The following is a 12,812-nucleotide window of genomic DNA, read 5'->3' as shown; positions in this document are numbered from 1 at the left end:
TTTCTGGAGGGTGACATCTTTGAGTCTTCATCACCGAAAACACTGATGCCCCCAATTGGTCACAGGCCTTTTTTATACTGGAACGCGTCGCCACTGATTTTCTTTACGGCGTATTAACTTCAGGACAGGCATGACACGTCGTGCAGGGGTACGCAACCGACTAAATCGGGCCAGTTTAGCTTGGACAAATCCAGTAAACTTTGTAACATGCCCGATCTTTCTTCGACTTTGATTTTGGGAGAAGGTACTTTGTGAGCAGCGGCCACTGCTGCTAAATTGGAGGGTCCTTCCACTGGGGAAGTTCTTGGGGTCATCAACGGAGAAGTTCTTGGTGTGATCAACGTCTCCAAGTACTTTTCAGTTGTTGGTGTCATCAACGGAGAAGTGGATGAACCTGAGGCTAGCGGAGACGCGGTCACCGCCGTTGCAGGTCGTGGTTTGCGAGTGTAAGGTTGCGTCCTGGCCGATGTGCCTCTCTTGCGACTAGTTTTCTTCTGTGGACTTTTCTTTTTCTGGGGACTTTTTTCTCTGCTTCTTTTTCTGGGGGCTTTTCTTTTTCCGGGGTGGTGACTGGTAAGAGGAGGGTCCCGCCACTGGAGAAGTTCTTGGAGAGACGGGTCTCCTTGGGGACTTGGTCTTGCCACCATGGCTCTTTTTGTTCTTCTTGGAGCTTCGTTTGACTTTTTTCTTGGGGAGAACTTTGGGAGCATTAGGATCCCATCTTAAGAGAGAGCGAATGATGACCCCTCCTAGAGTACCGCTCCCTCCAGGCTTCAAAATGATTTGTTTTTTGGTTTGAGTGTCGATACGAGGATCGGCCAGTTGGGTCAAAGCGATTTTGTTTCGATCAAAAAAGCGTTTGGTTTGATGAGGAATCTGAATGATCCCTTGTAGTAATTGACGTGCTGTCACCGTGAACCATCGTAAGACTTCTCTGAGACTAGCTTCTAAGACACAAGCTCCTATTTGTGGATTTTTTTCTCGACTGATGCCATACAAGGCACGAATCAATTTGACGGGAAGATGCGACTGAAGGGACGTCATGTTCAAACTGTGTGAGACAGACGAAAAGTGTCTGAGGTTTTTATAGATTTTTATGTTGAGTGAAGTTAAGTCGAGGACGGAGACGTGTACAGGACAGGCCCTCCGCCTTGGCACCAGTGGTGAAACAATTGGGTACGAAATCGTAAATCATCGGGGGTCGTAGGTTTCAAATCGACGAGTAAATAAGCGTGTGGAGTTTGAGTGGCATCGTCGTACGCCTGAGTCAGCCAAGGCGTTCCTAACTGTTTGGCTAAGACTTGCACTTGCTATTTATCTCGAGGGCTTTTAAACAAGACCACGTAATGCGCACTGAGCCTGATGGTGCGATGGGCTTTACTTTGTTGAAACATATTTTGTGGACGTAAACGACACTGGCATTATGGTGATGCCCTTTGCGCGTAAACCACAGTTTAATTTCTTCTTCGTCTTCTCCTAACATGTCGTCGAAAATGACCAAATGGGTTTGACGGGAGTCAGAGTCGATTCCGTCGTCTTCTTTAGGAATGCCTTCCACAAACACGATGGAATCGCCTTGACTTTCTCGCAAGAGGCTGTACGCCGATTGCCACTCTTTGTAACATCACACGATGTGCTGAGGTGGTCGATCGATTAAATGATGTTTATGTTCGATCAAATGTTTGACGAATTCGGTTTTGCCTGAACCGCTATGTCCAGCAATGAGCATGTTAAAGGGATGGCGAAGATACAAAGCCTCCCAACTGGCACGATCTAAGTGTTCGTCGATGACTTTGACAGTGGAGGAAGAGGGAGCAGAGACAGCAGATAGTGTTAGGATTGTCACTTGTGACACGAAAGACAGACAAGACAAGAGTTTATATACTTTTTTTCAGGACACGTTTATTGAATGTTTTAAATATGAATACGAAAGACAAAAATACATAAAAGCCAAATGGTTATGTACAGCAATAAAAAACACATCAAAACGATCAACGTGGAATACAAACATGTGTCTGTACAACACGTTTTGGGTGATGTTCTGACCAGATCAACATGGGGTAAGGTCACACAAGTGTCCTCCCGAAAGGGTCTTTCAGGAATGTCCATTTTAGTCCTGTCCTGAATGGAGTGATTGTTCTCGGTGACGGGTTTTTTTCTTCTGGTACGGTCACCAACACAGGTTGAAAAGTGACTTTTTTCTTTGGACGTTGAAAAGAAGGATCACAACTCTTGAGCATACTGGGCCACTTTTTGGGTCCAAGCCTCAAAGCCCAAATTTTTCCACTCACGGACATCTGTCCAATGGGGGTGTAAGTCACAAGCTACACACACATCGTCATACACGTCTTTGGTAGCTAAAAGTTGACGAATCTTTTTTACCTGTAGAGGTCGAGAAGTTACCAGATGAAAACGCAAGGCTTTGAGCAAAAGAAGTCTTTCGTGACCATTTAAGGCCATTTGGGTGGTAAGTACTGTTAGTAAAGAGTCCACAAGGAATCGGCTGGTAAACGAAATCCCAGAAAAGAAGTCACTAAGACACACACTATGCGTCGTCCCAAATTGAATGGATACAGTTCTTGTAATAAGTGATGGTAATGATCCACGGTTTGAATATGGTCACTAAGTTCCTTCCACGGAATCTGTTCAATCACTTGTATCATAAGTCGTTGCATGGATTCCTGATTTTATAGTCTTTTTGTTTCGGAAGCAATACACGTACTTTCTAACTAGAGATCTTCGTTCTCCAGTTGGGAATCTAAATCTTGCATACTGTAACCTACAGTTCAAACTTCGTTTAGAAGTTTCCTCTTCCGCTAAGCAGATTCCACGTAAAATATGTTGGTAATCCTTTAACTCGTCTTCCTCAATGCGTTGCACTAGGTGAATCTCGAAGTAACCAAAATTACAAACATTTCGTTCATTCACTAACTCAAAGTGTTGAACAAGGTCTGACCACTGAAACAATTTCTGACGAATCAGTCCTCTTATACCATTCAGGTACCAGTAGTTAAACATCTGGTGACGTAACGGATGCAATTGTTCTTTACGTTTCTCAACTCCACAGGCAAAGCACGAATGTGCTCTTGTAAAGTATCCATGAATAGGTGATACTAAATTCTCTTTCTGACACAAGAAATATACCGTTTGCACAGACATGGTTTTAATTCATAGTCAAATCTAAATCGTTTAATCACTAATTTACACATTACAATTCGTTCAGAAGTTTCCTGTTTCACTAAGTTGACATTGTGTAAAAGATGTTGGTAATTCGTTAACTCTTCCTCTGGAATTCATGCAGTAAGTTTACAATGTACTAGATAGAATCATCAATAGCAAACCAATCCTTTTTAAAACCAGGGGTCGTTGATCAATGTCTGTCCAATGGAACACTTTCAGCTGAATCAGTCCTTGTATAGCATTCAGGTACCAGTGGTTCAAACACCGGTGACGTAACGGATGCAATTGTTCTTTACGTTTCACTTGTATTTTGACGAATGTTCTCTAGCAAAGTATCCATGAATAGGTCAGTCCGTACAATTCACAATCTTCTCCTAGAGCAAAAGTAATCCACATAGTGAGTACTTTCTGACCACTGCCATTCAGGGTAACGTCCAAGAATCTCTTTGAACTCTTTTGATGTAAACGGTTTAGAGTAATATAATAGGATGAATGCACCCTTGACCCAGATAAATCTAACACATTGATTGACTTTTTTCACTTTCCTCTTGTGAATTTCTGGGCACAAAAGTTCTACAGTCACCCATTGAGATTTCACTCTGGCAAGCCCCTGCCAAACTTCCTTGTAAATTTTCTCTTGCAGTTCTTTATGTAATGATTCAATATCGTTGTTGAAATGAAGTTTAAATACTGGTCTCGGTGACGTCCAACAGTTAACTCCTAACCAATTTGGTTTCTTCTTCAACGACATGGTAAGTTACTTCAATGTCTCGGTCCCACTAAGGGTAAGTAATGACAATTCGGTGACCATCGAGCATGTTCTAGGTAGGCCGAATCTTGTAGTGCCCAGTGGTGAAGTGACACACCGCAACTGAAGCACTTGACTTTATCCCCTTCGCCCAGGTAGAAAAATCCAGCTCTGACTAATTCTTCGGGGGTCGGTCCTCCCAGATACTTAGGCCATTTTCCTTTGAACGATTGAAGACGATTTTCAAAGTCGCAGTATTCGTCTTTCACAGGTTCGTTTCGATGAGGGTTGGGTGACATGGACAGGAGTTTGCTCAGGGCTGGATGACATCCGTAGGGGGGTAAACGTGAAGGTGGACATCCACATTTAAAACGAAACCCAATAAAGTGTCCAAGAGGACGAACGGCATCGCTTTCGCATCCCTCAGGTTTGACACACACAGCATCACTTTCCATGATAGGGGTAGTGGCACTAAAGTTCCCATGATGCTTTATGGCATCGCTAAGGTCACAACGTACAGCATCATTCCCATCGCAAGGCTCACAATCGCATTGCACTTCAGAGGCCCCAAACTTGAATTGTGCCTGTCTGAACTTGTTTTGTGTTTCTCTGAAAGTATTCATCTTGTTCGCTTGGTCTTGCTAGTCACAATGAACTATCGATCTTGACCATAGCCCCTTTTTATACTAGTCGCAATGCAGTCTCAAGCTTGTACATCGTTCCTTTTTTATGTCTTGTTTTGGAAGGTACCATCTCTAAGGTGCCGTTATAATTGTACCGTAGTGTAATGGGGGGAAAGGCCATAGAAAGGTAAGGGCAGCGCGGAGGCCATCGAGTATGTTCCAGAATAGCTGAATCTTTATAGATACATAGATCCATTCGTAACATCAGTCCACAAGCGAAACACTGTACTTCGTATCCCAATCCTGACTCAGGTCCCAAGTAGACAAATCCTGTTCTAGCTAAAACATGCGAAGAAGGGAGTCTTTCCCTATCCGTAGGCCATTTTTGAAATGTGTCCAATCGACGGGCACAATCACAATAGTCAGGTAAGAAGACTGGAAAATGGTAGGGTTTGAACTTGGAGATCTCATCGGGTTTCTCACTCGATTCTTGTTGTGGCGAAGTCATGCTTCCGGTGAGTGGCTATCCACTTGCAACCAATGTTTTATACCGACATGTCCATACGGTAAGGTGAAATGATTGGGAATCGCACTCGCTTCTGGTACACGATTTGATAGACTTTTTCCAAGGGTCGACTGACGATGTGGTGAGTGGGTAAACGTACAATCTTGTTGGGCTGATAGGTGGTCACTTTAAAGTGTTCATCTTCTCTAGACTGCAAGGCTTCTTTCAATACGTCAAAGTTCACCACTCGACTGGTACGATAATGATAATTCAGAGTCAATATTTTCACTTTACACTTCGTGTGCACTTCTCCTTGTTTGTCCCGGTATTCGTAGCCGTAATTTTTTGGACCACCACTGACGAAACTTAGAATCTTGTCGTCGGGGTACTCGGCTGATCAGGCTCCTAAACGGTCTCCTTCGATGTCAGGGTGCTGTTGACTCGGGTGATCGATGTAAATGCAACTGTCCGTGTCAAAGTACAGGACACGTTCCCCTAACAGTTCTAAAGCTTCGTACAATTTTAAGCGAGCATGAGCTCTCACGTAAGCCGCAATGATGTCATTTCCAAAGAGGTCGGTTTCTGCAAAGTCCAGATCTTCTTCGTAATTGACCAAGATCAAATTCTCGCAAACGACGTCCACGTGTTTCATGAATTTGGTTTTGTCGTGAATCATCTGGAAGTAGCGGGAAGGTTCTGTCAAATACTCCGTCTTGGGTAAACACGGGCGTTGTGCCATTTTACCCCACAAGCAATTTAACATCACTTTGGCAAACGATCGCCTGCCTTCGTTTTTCTCGATGTGGTCTAAAGGAATACCTTCTTGTTCATAATATTTCTCTTTGAATGCCTTTTCGTCTTCAGGAGTGTGACACCAGGAAGGATAGCCACTGGCTTCCTGCTTCAGTTTCAAAAAGGCATCCACGTAGTCTGCGAAAATGCCTTTCTGCGTGGGGTCACCCTTGTGGTATTGTTGTGTCTTGGGAAAGTGGCAAATTTCGTACACTTCTAACAGTTGGTATCCCATGTCCAAAGCTTTGAACAATTCTACGCTGACCCACGTCCCCGTCAAGGCCCGTTCTTCCTGGGTGTGATGACAAGTTTGATCTTGGTTGCACGTTTTGGTACAAGTACGGCACAAAGGAAACATCAGTTTGCCTTGACAATGGTGAGGTAAGACGGGATGGTACAAGTCCGTGGGAGGCAAAACTTTGCACTTGATCAAGCCTTCGTATTGTCGAATGTTTTTCAGGTCGATGTGTTCCGTTAGCAATTGCGTGTGTCCTGCAGGAAAGTGACAATATTTGCACACGTAGGGATACAGCGAACACACGTCCAAGTATTTGATTTCTTCTCCTTTCTCTGCGTCAGCTTGGTACAGCAAATAGGTGGCATTGGTCCTTCCTCTCTACAAACTATCCCTCGGGTTCAGGTGGTCCATGAACTGGTAACTTTGCACGAGGCGTATAAACTCGGGATCGGTTTTCAAACGGTGATCGTACTCGTGTTTTCACATTTCCACCACTTGGTATGCTTCCTGTTCTAACTTTAGGCGTCGCTGACAAGTGGCCTGGTACAAGTCTTCCATGGTTCGTTGTAAAAACTGATTTTTAGTGCCACGATCAGGGTAACAGACGGGAAATCCGTGAAATAAGCAACCGTTAAACTCGTATACGATCTTGGGGTTTTCTAAATCCCAGCCATCGACGAATACGTTCCAATGGTCTTTTCGCCCCCTCCGTTGCGGGCATGCTGAATACATTTGTCTTCCTTGTCGCACAAGTAATGTAACCAGCGTAGGGCTTTGACCGAGTATTGACGTTTGACATAGTTGGTCGTTTGAGGACTGATGACAGCCACGGTGTTTTCAGGCATGAATCGTTGCCGGTACACTAAGGAACACGCTTTGGCAATGGTGCAAGCTTCTTTCAAAGGATCGACCCCTCCGTGTTCCATGAACAGTTCTCGAAATTTTCCACAGCATCGCCGTAAAATGTCCACGTCGGAACGACAATACTTTAGCATTTCTTCCTCAAAGTCGAAAGGGTCCGAGGCGTGAGCCTGGTACCAAGCGTAGAAAGCTTCTCGTTGTTTGGTACGCATGTTGTCGGGGTCGTAATAGTGAGCCTCAGGCAAATGGGGTAGAACGGCATGTTGATTGGCTTCCGTATTGAAAAAGTGTGGAAAGCACCCTTTAGCCATTTCTGTCATTCCAAACGTTTTAGGCATTCGACTCAAAGGCATGGCTAAGTAGCTCATCGAATCTTTAAACTGCACTTGTCCCACTTGCATGAAAATGATTTTGGCTCCGTTCAAAGTGACTTTAGGACGCCAGGTGCCATGTTCTGTATAGTATCTGAGAAGAAACTGTCCATCGTATCCGGAGAAATTGTGAGCCATCACCGTGGCATGACGATGACAATCTCCGTAACGTTCGATGTCCTCTAGGCTTCGCGTCTTGTCGATGGGGTCTAAGACCCATTGTGCGAAATCGGCTAGCGTGTTCGGTCCCCGAAAGATTTTTTCACGTTCTCCAGGAATCTTACTGCAGTGAGGGCAATGACTCACGATAGGTTCTTGAATGCACTTCTCGCACGCTCGATGAGCCACGCAGAAATTAGGAATGTGAATACCGGTCTCTTGCATGCATTCGAAATCGAAAAAGATGAAATTGCCTTTCTTCTTCATGTGACCATTCTCTTTCTCTGGTTGGGCTTGATATTTTTGCACGTAGCATTGGTATTCCAAGTCCACGATTCGGTGACAAATGTGACATTTTTTCTTTCCTCGACATACGTGTGCCTTAGTACTGTTGGTACATAGACCTTGTCCACACGTAGGGCACAATCGGAGCAGTTGACAAGCCCATTTCTTCTGTGAACCTTGCCTCTTCAGATGTTGTTGGTAACAGGCAGGGCTGACAAACGTGCGCAGACAAGCTGGACAATGCACTGGTTCTTGCCCTTCGCTTAGACAGGGTGGAGAGGCCAAACATCCTGAGCATTTCGATCCGCAATGTTTGTGTTGCTCTCGATTATTATAACCATAGTCACATTTCTCACAGTAATAACCGTATCCCAGGAATGAGGTGATACTGGTAATGGAATCGAAATGTTCATCGTGATGATAGACGTGAATGTATTTTCCATCTTTAAAGTCTTGGCCTTGAAACAACAGAGGCCCGCGCACTTCTTGAGCGTACACTTTCAAGGTGTAGCGTGGAGCTATGATATCTTGAAATTTTTGCATCTCAGGAATGCCACAGAGTTTGTCTTTGGGCAAGTCGGCTTGTTGCAACAGGAGTTCTGCTTCGTTTCGTTGTTTGGCTCGGTCCGATTTTCGAATGTTCTCCCAGGCTCTTTTCCATTCTACCGTGTCGTATTTGTCGACATAGGTTCGTCCCAGCACGATAGCCCTGGCTAAACACATCTGGTCTTGCGGGTTGTTAATTCGGACGAGACTTGTTTTGGTGCTGCGAAGCTCGTCCACCAATAACATCTTTTTGCGTCCAGTCCCTTCAGGAGGAGAGACGTGGGTCATGTCCAGTGTGGCTTTTCCATCGGTGATGTCAAATTGGTCATTGGATTGTTGTACGTGTTGAATCTTGTCCATGACTTTGGAAGCGGTCAATTCTGCAGGGCTGCTAAACTCGATCCAAACAAGGGATTTCAAACCGTCGTGTTGTATGGAAAGTCTCAAGCGATCGTCTTCTTTGGGTTGACATTGTCGCTTGAGTGTGGTGAGCAAAGAATCCCACATGTCGGTAATGAACCCTTCTGCTTTCTCTAACGGTACTTCGGACTTGAAATGTTTAAACTTCACCGTGTATTTGTAAGCCGTGGTTCTAAATTTTCTAGAAGAACGCTTTTCCGTCTCTCGAATGTCATAGTACTTTTCAGGGTTGACTAAGGGTGGTGAACTTTGTTTAGAGGGTTTGGATTCTGGTTCACTCATGTCCTCTTCAAAATCACGCATGAATTTGTGCCAAGACTTCAGCCCTGGTACGAGGCGATAGATCACGTTTCTGCCTCTTACTTTCTTCTTCTTTCTTCTCAAAGGAATTGGATCGTTTCATCTTAATAGCAAAAAGTCAAATGACTAAAGTTTAAACATCATGGACTAATTTATAGTCATAGCAGACCAGCGTATATAAAGGGTGTGTGTCTTGTCCTTCCACTCTTCGTTTAACTCTCAAACCGAGCACAACAATGGAAGAGACTACACAAATCGAACGTTTCATCAGAGTTTGCGAGGTCATCCGAAAATTCTCTTCAGACCAGTCGTCGGACTACTCACCTTTCTTTCGAGATAAAAGTCAAGATACTTGCTATATATGTCAGAAGGAAGGGCATTGGTCTTCAGAGTGTCCAGACCGTCAAAAAAGAAAAAAGGGGCTAGAAAAGACAAAAGTCAAGATACCTGTTATTACTGTCAAGAAAAAGGACATTGGTCTCCAGATTGCCCAAAAAAGAAGCAAGAGGAGTCAGAAGAAGAGAGGGATTCTGAAGAGGAGTCAGAAGAAGAGAGGGATTCTTCAGAGGAAGAAAGCAGACAGGTGAAGAAAAAGAAACAGGAGAAAAAAGAAGGGAAGAAAGTGAAGAGGAAGAGGAGGAAAAGACTATAACGGTGAAGAAATTGAAAAAACAGAGAGAGTGAACAATGAGACAGAAGAAGTTTATGAACTTTTTAAAGTGCTCTGTTGTGAATTGTGAATTGGATTGTAAATATTTATAAAAGAATAAATTAGGTATGAAAAGGTAAGTGTCTTTGGGTTTTGATTTTAAAATAAGAACCCACACTCACACACTTATACACACGTACTATAGGGGTAAAATGTTTCTTTTGAGTTTGAATGGATGTTGGGAATTGAAAGTCTATCTCTTTTCGATAGACGTGGGTGGCCCTGGAAAGGGCCTTTTTTGGTGTAGGGGTGAGTTTAAGCAATCAACTTTAACTGTCTTAAGCCTTTGCCACGGCCAAGGCCTACTTCTGGACTGCGTACTGTTGATGATGATGATGATGATGATTTGGTTGAAATCACTAAGGGTGGCAAGGTAGGCTTAGTCACAGGGTTGGAGTGTTTAGCTCGGGAAGGTCGTATTCTCTTCGGTCGTAATAAAGAAGTCTGATACATTTGTTTCAGACTTCTTAACTCCGCTAAAATGTCTAACAGTACCGTGACCGTTTGATTTTCACACCCTTGTTTCTTTGCTGCTGCTTCTTCTTCTTCTTGTTTTTTTTCTTACCTCTTCTTCTTGCTGTTGTTGCTGTAGGAGAAAAGCTTGTTCCGCTTCCTTTTGCTGTTGTATAAATTTCTCCAATTCTTCTTTCTGTCTCTGTCTAAAATTCTCCACGTGCGGTAATGAAGGAGAAGGTGACGAAGGTTCCGGAACAAATTCTTGCGAGGTAAGAAAATCCACAAAATCCCAATTCACCTCTTCTGAAAGTAAATCCGGGTTCCCTTGGGTGGTCTCCACGGCTGGTGCACCCCAATTTATCGTTTTCTGAGTTTCCGTCATGTTGAGAAAAAACTGTTGCATGAATTGACTGCGCACAGGCGCTAGCGAATCTATATAGACCACGTGACGTCACAGACTGCTCTCTTCGGATTGGATGTGGGCTGACTGAATTTTGTAACGCGTGTTTGGATTGGTCAACGAACTCAGTCCGTTTCAATCCTTCCTCTCCCTATAAATAAGTGCAGTTCACTGCATTCCTTCATCTGTTCTCGGCGCCTCAGCATGTGGACCGGCGTACAATCTTCCACGCTTGTGTCTTCGATGATGTTCCGGATGGACATACCAATGTATGTCCGATCCAAGTGAGCAGTTGTCCATAGGACCGACACCAGCCTATGGATACGAAGAGTCTATGTGGAAAGGCAAGGATGCCTCAAAAGAGTTTTAGTCTATGGTCCTACAGTTAGGCGAAGCCTAAGGACAAGAAGAAGTCACAGATGCCCTTTATGTTAATATACCTTAATATTAACATAAAACCAAAGGCCCTTTTCAGGGCCACTCCTATCTCTCGAAAAGACCTTGACTTTCTTTGCCTAGCAATATTTTTTTTTTTTTTATATTTTTAAAACAAAAAAATAGAGACCGTCTCTGTTTCAATTTTCAACAGGCCCACGATCTATTCCCATGTTAAATTCCCATTGTCCCTAGACAGTCCAACGATTGATTCCCCATGTTAAATTTCCCATTGTCCCTAGACAGTCCCACGATCTTTTCCCCATGTTAAATTCCCATTGTCCCTAGACAGTCCCACGAACTATTCCCCAATGTTAATTCCCATTGTCCTTAGGGTACAACTTTTTTTCTCTAATGTTAAATTTTACATAGTCCCCAGGGTACAACTCTCTAATTTAACATGGAAGTGCCCTAGTCCCTAGGGTATCCCTATTCACTACTTTCCTTGTTTTATCTAAATTTATTTTTAATTGATTCTTATCTTTTTTCTAAATTTCTCTGCCCCTGTATTTGAATGTTGTATAGCGTTTCTTTTTATTATCTTCTTTAAAATGTCCCATTCCTTTATTATATCGGGAATCTTTACATTTTTAAAGGCATCAGTTTCATTTCTTATTATATTTGTAAATTCTACGTCATTTAAACTTTTATTGTTTATTTTCCACTGTCCTGGTCCCCACTTACAACTGTTTTATTTTTTATTTTTAGTTCAGCAAACACCATTTTGTGATCAGATAATTTAAAATCAGTTATGTTTGCATTTTTATATATTGTTGGATTAAAATTTGTCCCATCGAATTGATCTAGTCTGCTTGCTATTCCATATTTGTATTCATAGGTATATTCCCTTCTTATTAGATTGAGTTTCCAATATATATCGCACATTTTATGTTTGTTTATTAGATTTATCATTTCTTTTCTGAAAAACTTATCATTTGTTGTCAGATCAGATATTTTGTCAATTTCATCTCTTACCCAGTTAAAATCACCCCCTAGAATTAAGTTCTTTTTAATTCCATTGAGTATTCCTGTAAATAAGTAAATAGGTTTTCAAAAATTGTTTGTTTTTTGCTTCTATTTGCTGATATATATATACGTTTATTATATGCCATTTTTTAAAATTTTAATATGCATTATACACCCTTTAAAAAAAATACCCTCATCAAAAAGTTCCCAACTCATTCCATTTGTTTTCTTTCTTCTTTTCTTAATTTTTTTTTGTACAGTTGTAACTACTCTACCCTAGTGTCCTTATTTATATAATCGTTGCAGATAACAATTGCATTTAGCTTGTCTTCTAATAAATATTTTAGTTCTGGTGAAATTCCATTGTGCGTTTCTTGTATCAGGATCACATCAAAGTCTGTTTCTTTGGTAAGTTTTTCTACTTTTGCTTTATCTATTCCGTTACTATTGTTAGTCGCAATTCGGAAGTTTACCACTTCCATTTTTATGGCTACACTTTACCAGGGGTCGCATCATTGTAATTTATAATATTCACATGTATGCATTATCTTAAAATTGTTGGATTAGAGTTTATTTATTATAAATTAGTAGGGCTCTAGCCTCTGGGTTATTCCCAGAGCCTCTTTAGATTTTTGTACTTCCTCTTCGGTTATTTCCCCTAAGCTTGTTTCGTCTTTTGTTTTGTCAATACTTCTTTGGTATCTTTGTCTAGGTCAGAGTCTAAGTCCGTTTCCTTCCATATCATTGCTGTTGTCTGTCCTTGTTTCGTTTTCCGTTTCGTCCATTTGTCTATTTTTCTTTCTTGTTCTTGTCACAAT

The sequence above is a fragment of the Sinohyriopsis cumingii genome, unplaced genomic scaffold (genome assembly GCF_028554795.1).
Source record: "Sinohyriopsis cumingii isolate HCF-2022 unplaced genomic scaffold, ASM2855479v2 utg001633l, whole genome shotgun sequence".
NCBI classification, from domain to species: Eukaryota; Metazoa; Mollusca; class Bivalvia; order Unionida; family Unionidae; genus Sinohyriopsis; species Sinohyriopsis cumingii.
Note: the sequence above shows the minus strand (reverse complement) of the source record.